Raw genomic sequence first — 11,341 nt, forward strand, 5'->3', positions numbered from 1 at the left:
TTGTGCGATAGAAATTGAAAGGTAACTTCTGATTGAGCCAATATATACAGGTTTACCGTGAATGCAGTCTCCGCTAACGCGGGAATGTTGCATTTAAATTTCAATCACGATGTAACTCTGAACTTCCACGATACGGATTGAATAGAGCGCTAACACTAGTTCTGCTTTAATCAACCTGTTGTATTGCCAAAGAAAGATGGCAAGTCAACAGTATACAGTTTTTATTATTCTAATTGTTGTAGAGTATAGAGTTATTAACTGCAGAAAAAGTCAGGCATCGAGAGGGCCAACAACTCTACTTTGTGTCATCACAAAGATGTTCAGTGACAAGCGAAAATGTATCTTTAGTTTCAGTTGAACAGCTGTGAGGTCGTTGTACTCTCTGTTGTGGTTGAGAGTAGGAGAGGGGAAATGTGCTCTGTCTCTGCTGCTAAGCACACTCTTCAGAGGAAGTTCACATTAACTTTGAGGTCACACCAAGACCAAGACCAGGGGCCAAACCAAGACCCGAGTCACACCAAGACCAGGGGCCACACCAAGACCAGGGGCCACTTCCCCCTCCTACATTGTTGCTTCCCCTTCCTAATATATATACAGTTGAAGTTGGAAGTTTACATACACTTAGGTTGGAGTCATTAAAACTTGTTTTTCAACCACACCACAAATTTCTTGTTAACAAACTATAGTTTTGGAAAGTCGGTTAGGACATCTACTTTGAGCATGACACAAGTCATTTTTCCAACAATTGTTTACAGACAGATTATTTCACTTATAATTCATTGGTTTCTCAAATGATTGCCTCGCCTGGTTCACCAACTACTTCTCTGATAGAGTTCAATGTGTCAAATCAGAGGGCCTGTTGTCCGGGCCTCTGGCAGTCTCTATGGGGGTGCCACAGGGTTCAATTCTTGGGCCAACTCTTTTCTCTGTATACATCAATGATGTCGCTCTTGCTGCTGGTGAGTCTCTGATCGACCTCTATGCAGACGACACCATTCTGTATACTTCTGGCCCTTCTTTGGACACTGTGTTAACAACCCTCCAGACGAGCTTCCGTGGCCTCCAACTGCTCTTAAATACAAGTAAAACTAAATGCATGCTCTTTAACCGATCGCTGCCCGCACCTGCCCGCCCGTCCAGCATCACTACTCTGGACGGTTCTTACTTAGAATATGTGGACAACTACAAATACCTAGGTGTCTGGTTAGACTGTAAGCTCTCCTTCCAGACTCATATCAAACATCTCCAATCCAAAGTTAAATCTAGAATTGGCTTCCTATTTCGCAACAAAGCATCCTTCACTCATGCTGCCAAACATACCCTCGTAAAACTGACCATCCTACCGATCCTCGACTTTGGAGATGTCATTTACAAAATAGCCTTCAATACCCTACTCAATAAACTGGATGCAGTCTATCACAGTGCCATCCGTTTTGTCACCAAAGCCCCATATACTACCCACCACTGCGACCTGTACGCTCTCGTTGTACAAACCCACTGGCTCCAGGTCATCTACAAGACCCTGCTAGGTAAAGTCCCCCCTTATCTCAGCTCACTGGTCACCGTAGCAGCACCCACCTGTAGCACGCGCTCCAGCAGGTATATCTCTCTGGTCACCCCTAAAGCCAATTCCTCCTTTGGCCGTCTCTCCTTCCAGTTCTCTGCTGCCAATGACTGGAACGAACTACAAAAATCTCTGAAACTGGAAACACTTATCTCCCTCACTAGCTTTAAGCACCAACTGTCAGAGCAGCTCACAGATCACTGCACCTGTACATAGGCCATCTATAATTTAGCCCAAACAACTACCTCTTCCCCTACTGTATTTATTTATTTTGCTCTTTTGCACCCCATTATTTATTTTTCAACTTTGCACTTTCTTCCACTACAAATCTACCATTCCAGTGTTTTACTTACTATATTGTATTTACTTTGCCACCATGGCCTTTTTTGCCTTTACCTCCCTTATCTCACCTCATTTGCTCACATTGTATATAGACTTATTTTTCTACTGTATTATTGACTGTATGTTTGTTTTACTCCATGTGTAACTCTGTGTTGTTGTATGTGTCGAACTGCTTTGCTTTATCTTGGCCAGGTCGCAATTGTAAATGAGAACTTGTTCTCAACTTGCCTACCTGGTTAAATAAAGGTGAAATAAATAAATAAATACATTTTTCCAACAATTGTTTACAGACAGATTATTTCACTTATAATTCACTGTATCACAATTCCAGTGGGTCAGAAGTTTACATACACTAAGTTGACTGTGTCTTTAAACAGCTTGGAAAATTACAGAAAATTATGCCATGGCTTTAGAAGCTTCTGATAGGCTAATTTACATCATTTGAGTCAATTGGAGGTGTACCTGTGGGTGTATTTCAAGGCCTACCTTCAAACTCAGTCACTCTTTGCTTGACATCATGGGCAAATCAAAAGAAATCAGCTAAGACCTCAGAAAAAATATTGTAAACATCCACAAGTTTGGTTCATCCTTGGGAGCAATTTCCAAACGCCTGAAGGTGTCACGTTCATTTGTACAAACAATAGTACGCAAGTATAAACACCATGGGACCACGCAGCCGTCATACCGCTCAGGAAGGAGACGTGTTCTGTCTCCTAGAGATAAACGTACTTTTGTGCGAAAAGTGAGTACTTTGGTGCGAAAAGTGCAAATCTATCCCAGAACAACAGCAAAGGATCTTGTGAAGATGCTGGAGAAAATAGGTACAAAAGTATCTATATCCACCGTAAAATGAGTCCTATATCGACATAACCTGAAAGGCCACTCAGCAAGGAAGAAGCCACTGCTCCAAAACCGCCATAAAAAAGCCAGACTACGGTTTGCAACTGCATTTGGGGACAAAGATCGTACTTTTTGGAGAAATGTCCTCTATTCTGATGAAAGAAAAATAGAACTGTTTGGCCATAATGACCATCGTTATGTTTGGAGGAAAAAGGCGGAGGCTTGCAAGCCGAAGAACACCATCCCAACCATGAAGCATGGGGGCGGCAGCATCATGTTGTGGGGGTGCTTTGCTGCAGGAGGGACTGGTGCACTTCACAAAATAGATGGCATCATGAGGAGAGAAAATTATGTGGATATATTGAAGCAACATCTCAAGACATCAGTCAGGAAGTTAAAGCTTGGTTGCAAATGGGTCTTCCAAATGGACAATGACCCCAAGCATACTTCCAAAATTGTGGCAAAATGGCTTAAGGACAACAAAGTCAAGGTATTGGAGTGGCCATCACAAAGCCCTGACCTCAATCCCATAGAATATGTGTTGGCAGAACTGAAAAAGCGTGTGCAAGCAAGGAGGCCTACAAACCTGACTCAGTTAGGTTGGAGGAATGGGCCAAAATTCACCCAACTTATTTTGGGAAGCTTGTGGAAGGCTACCCGAAACGTTTGACCCAAGTTAAACAATTTAAAGGCAATGCTACCAAATACTAATTGAGTTTATGTAAACTGCTGATCCACTGGGAATGTGATGAAAGAAATAAAAGCTGAAATAAATCATTCTCTCTGCTATTATTCTGACATTTCACATTCTTAAAATAAAGTGGTGAACCAAACTAACCTAAGACAGGGAATGTTTAGTAGGATTAAATGTCAGAAATTGTGAAAAACTGAGTTTAAATGTATTTGGCTCAGGTGTATGTAAACTTCCAACTTCAACTGTACGTTAACACACAGAGAAAGAGAAATAAAGAGAACTGAAATACCAGTGTGGTGAGATTAAATGTCTGGAGGTGAAAGGGTGCCACCCTGACTGTCCTATTATTCTCTGCACCTGAAATACCACAAAGCCAGATCGACCCTGTTGGAAGACATCCCCACCTGGAAGTTAACAAAGCCTGACTGACCCCATTAGGATAAATCTCAGATAAATGCTCCCAGTGTCTCAGGTGTTTCTCAGGAACGTCCCGGTTCCATTACAGTTAAGTAATAGGAGACCAGTGTCATTTAACGTGTGAGAACGCAAACATTTGTGCCGCACATGGTTTCCCATAAACCTCAACTACGTGGCTCTACTGATCAGTGATGTGTAATCATTCACATCTGTACTGAAGCTCTATTCCCTGCCAGCTTCTCTACCTCTAGGAGATACTGGAGGCAGGTGGCAGAGTCCCATGAGCAGACTGGAGATCTACCAAGTTGTCTTTTTATGAAGATTAGACAATCGTGTCAAACTTGGTATAGAATAACTACTGTATAAAGTATTAGATATGTCTCTGGCATAGTTGTGTAATGGCAGTAAATGCTTTGGTTATTTCCAAACAATCCTCTGACAACCACACATCTATGATTATTTAACCATTTAGAAAACTAAAGGCCTGGAGTCCTGTATATTATTGGAGTTTAAAAACATTGCGATCCAGCGACACACTAAGTATTTCTAGCTTTGCATTTTCTATAGTCTTTACAGGAGGGTCTCCCCCTCAGGACCAAGTTTTTATACCAACACTACACAGCTAAGTCAAACGATCAAAGCTTTATTTTTTGAATCAGCCGTGTAGTGCTAGGGCAAAATCCAAAACATGCACCCAGGGCAGGTCCCCGCAGACCGAGTGAAAGGACATGCTGAATGTGCCGCTTCTTGGAGAAAGCAATAGCCATTTAAAGACAACTTAATAAGCACGCTGTAGAATGTAGTGGAAATACCATGGCATAAAAAGTCAAGACAGCCAAGCTTGCCTATTTGATGGTGCAGCTCTAGTCAGTGATGGTTGGGTAATGAATCTCTGTATGACAGACCTCATGAGTGACAAACGAGATGCAATGCAAAGTTTTTTAATGCAGTAATTTAGTGCAACAAGGAGAGTGTCTAACAAAATTATACAGAGGAAAGGAAAGCATTCCTACATGCTAAAACCGATAACATACAGAAGACGCCGGAGCAGAATACACAAATAAATAAGTGTCTTTAGAACGATCAGTCCCCATCTAAATACAATGTACACAAATACTGGATGCATTTATAACCCCAACAATGTGTGGATAGATTATTAAGCAATCTTACAAAACCACTAGCAATAAAGTAGTGATGCCAAATTAAGATGTCAAGAACTACATCTCCCACAAGTCAATGCAGGATCACCCATCGTACAGACCTGCTGTAATAGAGGAGATTACGTGCTTAACTTTGGTTTTAAAACACGAGGTTAACTAGTATTAGCCTGGTCACAGATTAGTTTGTACTGTAAAGCCAAAACAAATATAGCCATTGGCTCAACAGCACAAACAGATCTGGGAAAAGGCTATGACTTTGCCATCTATACATCAATATAAAGCATGATCTACTGTAGTCACTTAACTACATGAAAATAGAAGGGAGATCTATAGGTTGGATCATTGATTAATTGGGCCAATAGGGCTCTCAGACACTGATCAGCTGAGGAAACAGTTCATTGGCGAACACATCATCCCAGGATCCCTCAGAGCAGAGGGGGGAGGACATGTCGCTGAAGGGGGAAGGGGACCGCTCGTATCCGGAGTCGCTGTAGGTCTCTGTCAGGTAGGCACCAGTCTTCTCCAGGCCGCCCAGGGCCAGGTCAGAGGTCGGCAGGACCGCGGACAGGAAGTCATCCAACACCCCGTGACTCTCAGGGATGATGACCACTTCCTCCGGCTCGTCTTTGACACACACCACCTCGCAGACCTCCTCAGCCAAAGAGAAGACCTCCTCCATCTTTGTTACACTCTCCTCGTAATGCACTTCCTGCTGCCCAGGGGGAAGCGCCATGCCCTCCACAGGCTTGGTGTAGATGTGGTCAAAGTGGATCAGTTCATTAAGGGCCTCCAGCTTAACTGGTGTGGCCCCCATAGCTGCAGGTGAGGGGGAAGGTACTCCTGCCCCCCCTCCAGCCAGCAGCACCTCCTGCACCTGGATCTCCTGCTCACTACACTCCTTGAGGAACAGCTCTGGGTCAAGGATGTCCAGAATGCCCAGCAAGAGATCAGACTGGAGGAGGGTGAGAAGGAGAGAATTACAACTCTGAACACAGAGACTCAAGTATGGTCTTCTATGGGTGAATCTGGAAATGGCCACCAATAAACAAGACTGGGACAAATAGAAAAACACTACTGGAAAAGCTCTTGGCAACATAAATCCAATCAATTACTATTCATTATAAAAAGTGCTGGTACATGGTTTCTTCTCCAAATGACAAAGTCCATATCACACTACAAAATGTCTGTTTACATTAGCCGTAGCAGACAAAATGGTCTCAGTCTCACCTCAGAGTCTGTAGAGTCAGGACTGTCTGTATCCATTGGGAAATCTTCAGATTTGGGCATTGCTGGGCCTGCACCTGCTGCGGAGGCACACGTAGCCTGAGTACTGCAGACTCAGAAGACCCGATCCCCAAACCTGCATCAATCCCACTGGACTCCAACACCTGAACCTGAGGAGAGAGGTGTTATAACAGTCATTATTAAAAATGGAATGTTATTTGTCACATGCTCCAAATACAACAGGTGTAGTAGACCTTAGTGTGAAATGATTAGACAAACCCTTAAACAATGCAGTTAAGAAAAGTTAAAATATTTACTAAATAAAGGGGACCAAGTAAATGTACAGGTTAGTAGAGGTAATTTTACTGATCCAAGGCTATGACAGATCTGTCAGCCAACCAGGTGGCAACTTAGTTCAGCACCACCCTCCACCTTCTGCATAAGTAGCAACTCCACAATCCTCTTACCTCTTTGGCTTCCAGGGTGTCCATCCCCAGCCTCTGTCTCAGTTCCTCATTCTCGTTCACCAAGCCACATGTTTTTTGCTGTAACAGCCTGTTCGCAACATGAAGTTTCTTGTTCTAGAGAAGGAAAAAAACGTGTGAACACCTCAGTGTAGCAGCCATGTACACCATGACACGTTTACATGGTGGTTATACATTTACCTCCAACTCCAACGCTAGAACTTGGTCTTCCAGGTCCCCCATTTTAGCTTTTTTTCTGTCTCTGGCTGTCTGGGCTGCAACTCTGTTCTTGAGTTTCCTGAAGAGGACAGACATTTGAAGTATTTTTCTTTAGAAATTGCTGACAGAACAAGTTGCCAAACAGTAATTGCTTGTTAATCGTTATTGCGCAACCAGACGCCATATTCCTGCCACGCAGGCAGAACAGATCCGAGTACTGCGCTGCTTCAAATCTGAAAAACTGGGTCGGACAGGCCGACTGACTTTAGGATACTCAAATCCGTTGATAAGCAATACCTGTTGAATTTGATAGTCCGGCCGAGTCGTAGGCCAAAGATACAGATCTACCTTATAGTCTAATTTAGAAAGTACATGTTTTCTTAGCCTAGTTATTGGAAAGACTGAGCAATGCTGTTCATGGAACCGTTCCAGATGTGGGGCGCAGGGAGTAGCCGGTTTCCGTTGGACAATCACCATTGTTCCCCTTTGGGTCACAAGATATGATCGCCTTTGATTGCTAGATAATCATTAACATAGGCTAGTCGTGAACAATGTTACACTAAACCGCCCCTTCGTGAAACTAACCTGCGAAGTTGCTTTTCTTCAGGACTCAAATGAGTGAGTCTCTGTCTTTTTCGCAGGGGTGGCCCAGTTGTCGAATTTGAGTCGGAATCCGACGAATTCGCTTGGTTCGAAGCAGATGAAGGCAAAACGACCGAAATGGACCGTCTGTAGCACTGTGTTGCGCTGGGAGAGCCATTCTGTTTCCCAGATATCAAGATGACTTTATGTCCCGCTGTCACCACGACCATCTTGTTTACCTTTATGGACCTATATCGCTTACAAATATTAGGTAAATTGTATTTATTTTTCAAAGAAACCTAAGGTTTCTCTCGGTCTTTCTATCCCCGTCAGTTCTGAAATCTAAAAACGCGTACCGCTCGCTATCTATTTCTACAGTCGTGGTGAAATGTGATTGGCTCTCAGCGGCTGATGTAAATGTGTTATTTGTCATAGAGCTGATGTCATGTGCATCCCTCCCCTTCCTGTAGGTGGAACTTCCAGTCTGGGCTACGACAGACATGTACCAGACCTCTGCCTACACTTGGCACCAATAACAAACCCGACCCGTTCAAAATTCCCGATAAAAATACCCAGAGGCAAGTATTTTCACCCTGGTGTATTAGACTACTTTCTCTTTAGACACATTAAAATGTCTGTTTCTAAATAGCAAATGTGTTTTATTTTGGAGTACTTTCTGAATAGTTGACTTTGTTCTAACGTTCTAACATTCTACTTTATAGGACTACATAATAGTTCTAACATTCTACGTTATAAGCCTACATAGTTGTTCTAATGTTCTAACATTCAACTTTATAGGCCTACATAATTGTTCTAACGTTTTAACATTCTACTTTATAAGCCTACATAATTGTTCTAACGTTCTAACATTCTACTTTATAAGCCCACATAATTGTTCTAAAGTTCTGACATTCTACTCAGTAGTCCTACATAATTGTTCTAACGTTCATAAATGTTCTAACGTTCTAACATTCTACTCAGTAGGCCTACATAATTGTTCTAACGTTCATAATTGTTCTAACATTCTACCGAGTAGGCCTACATAAATGTTCTAACATTCTACTCTGTAGGCCTACATAATTGTTCTAACATTCTAACATTCTACTCAGTAGGCCTACATAATTGTTCTAATGTTCATAAATGTTCTAACATTCTAACATTCTACTCAGTAGGCCTACATAAATGTTCTAACATTCTACTCAGTAGGCCTACATAATTGTTCTAATGTTCATAAATGTTCTAACATTCTACTCAGTAGCCTACATAAATGTTCTAACATTCTAACATTCTACTCAGTAGGCCTACATAAATGTTCTAACATTCTAACATTCTACTCAGTAGCCTACATAAATGTTCTAACATTCTAACATTCTACTCAGTAGGCCTACATAAATGTTCTAACATTCTAACATACTACTCAGTAGCCTACATAAATGTTCTAACATTCTAACATACTACTCAGTAGGCCTACATAAATGTTCTAACATTCTACTCAGTAGGCCTACATAATTGTTCTAACATTCTACTCAGTAGGCCTACATAATTGTTCTAACATTCTAACATACTACTCAGTAGGCCTACATAAATGTTCTAACATTCTACTCAGGAGGCCTACATAAATGTTCTAACATTCTAACATTCTACTCAGTAGGCCTACATAATTGTTCTAACATTCTAGCATACTACTCAGTAGGCCTACATAATTGTTCTAACATTCTAACATTCTACTCAGTAGGCCTACATAAATGTTCTAACATACTACTCAGTAGGTCTACATAAATGTTCTAACATTCTACTCAGTAGGCCTACATAAATGTTCTAACATTCTAACATACTACTCAGTAGGCCTACATAAATGTTCTAACATTCTAACATTCTACTCTGTAGGCCTACATAATTGTTCTAACATTCTAACATTCTACTCAGTAGGCCTACATAAATGTTCTAACATTCTAACATACTACTCAGTAGGCCTACATAAATGTTCTAACATTCTAACATTCTACTCTGTAGTTCTACATAATTGTTCTAACATTCTAACATTCTACTCAGTAGGCCTACATAAATGTTCTAACATTCTACTCTGTAGGTCTACATAAATGTTCTAACATTCTACTCTGTAGGCCTACATAAATGTTCTAACATTCTACTCAGTAGGCCTACATAATTGCAGTTGTAAAAGAAGACTATTGCAATGGACACATGTTTTCTATATAGAGAAGTTATTGCAGAAGGTTGCATCAGGTGTTTTCACCACTGTCGCTAAATCCCCCCAATGGTTTCTCCTCCATCATTCAATAGTAAATGCTGTTTGTAAATGTATATTGCATTTAGATTACTCCCCTGGCATTGTACAACTGCAATCCATCTCACTCATGTTGTGTGTGTGGCATTCAGGTGAAATAATGAAAAATAACAGTTTTCTAGCAAGCGATTGACTTGATTTGGATCATACAGGTCAATACTATGGGATGTTTATTACATGTTTTTGTCTTTTAATTCCCCAGTCCTTATTTGCATACAATACATATTCTCTGTTATATGTCATGTGTCACTGGTATGTTGGAGGTATGTTTACAGAGTGTTTGGAAAGTATTCAGACCCCTTGACTTTTTTCACATTTTGTTGTTACAGACTTATTCTAAAATGTATAAAATAGTTTTTTTGGTTCATCAATCTACACACAATACCCCATAATGACAAAGCAAAAACGTGTTTTTCGAAATTTTTGCAAATGTATATATATATAAAAACGAGGAAATATCACATTTATGTAAGTATTCAGACCCTTTACTCAGTACTTTGTTGAAGCACCTTTAGCAGTGATTACAGCCTCAAGTCTTCTTGGGTATGACGCTACAAGCTTGGCACAACTGTATTTGGGGAGTTTCTCCCATTCTTCAGGTTGGATCGGGAGCATCGCTGCACAGCTATTTTCAGGTCTCTCCAGATATATTCGATCAGGTTAAAGTCCGGGCTCTGGCGGGGACACTCAAGGGTATTCAGAGACTTGTCCCGAAGCCACTCCTGCATTGTCTTGGCTGTGTGCTTAGGGTCGTTGGAAGGTGAACCTTCGCCCCAGTCTGAGGTCCTGAGCGCTGTGGAACAGGTTTTTATTAAGGATCTCTCTGTACTTTGCTCCGTTCATCTTTCCCTCGATCCTGACTAGTCTCATAGTCCCAGCCGCTGAAAAACATCCCCACAGGATGATGCTGCCACCACCATGCTTCACTGTAGGGATGATACCAGGTTTCCTCCAGATGTGACGCTTGGTATTCAGGCCAAAGAGTTCAATCTTGGTTTCATCAGAGCAGGGAATCTTGTTTCTCATGGTCTGAGAGTCTTTAGGTGCCTTTTACTGAGGTCTGGCCCCTCTACCATAAAGGCCTGATTGGTGGAGTGCTGCAGAGATGGTTGTCCTTCTGCAAGGTTCTCCCATCTCCACAGAGGAACTCTGGAGCTCTGCCAGAGTGACATTGGGTTCTTAGTCACCTCCCTGACCAAGGCACTTCTCCCCCGATTGGTCAGTTTGGCTGGGCGGCCAGCTCTAGGAAGAGTCTTGGTAGTTCCAAACTTCTTCCATTTAAGAATAATGGAGGCCACTGTTTTCTTGGGGACCTTCAATGCTGCATAATTTTTTTGTTGTTGTAATTCTTTTGACCTCATGGCTTGGTTTTTGCTCTGACATGCACTGCCAAATGTGGGCCATTATATAGAAAGGTGTGTGCCTTTCCAAATCATGTCCAATCATATTGAATTTACCACAGGTGGATGATCAATGGAAACAATGGCACCTGATCTCAATTTCGAGTCACATAGCAAAGGGTCTGACTAC

The 11,341-nt window shown here is 41.7% G+C and overlaps 1 long non-coding RNA gene and 1 pseudogene across 1 annotated transcript; one reads left to right on the forward strand and one right to left on the reverse strand.

Moving 5' to 3' along the window:
• Nucleotides 1–4,782: 4,782 nt before the first annotated feature.
• Nucleotides 4,783–7,917, reverse strand: LOC115200517 (uncharacterized; annotated as a pseudogene).
• A 948-nt stretch (nt 7,918–8,865) lies between these two features.
• LOC115200518 (uncharacterized) lies at nt 8,866–10,048 on the forward strand. Its single transcript, XR_003879530.1, has 2 exons — nt 8,866–9,275; nt 9,664–10,048. It is a non-coding gene; the product is annotated as an uncharacterized LOC115200518 (long non-coding RNA).
• The last annotated feature ends 1,293 nt before the right edge of the window (nt 10,049–11,341 follow it).

This window comes from Salmo trutta, chromosome 9, assembly GCF_901001165.1.
Source record: "Salmo trutta chromosome 9, fSalTru1.1, whole genome shotgun sequence".
Lineage (NCBI taxonomy): Eukaryota > Metazoa > Chordata > Actinopteri > Salmoniformes > Salmonidae > Salmo > Salmo trutta.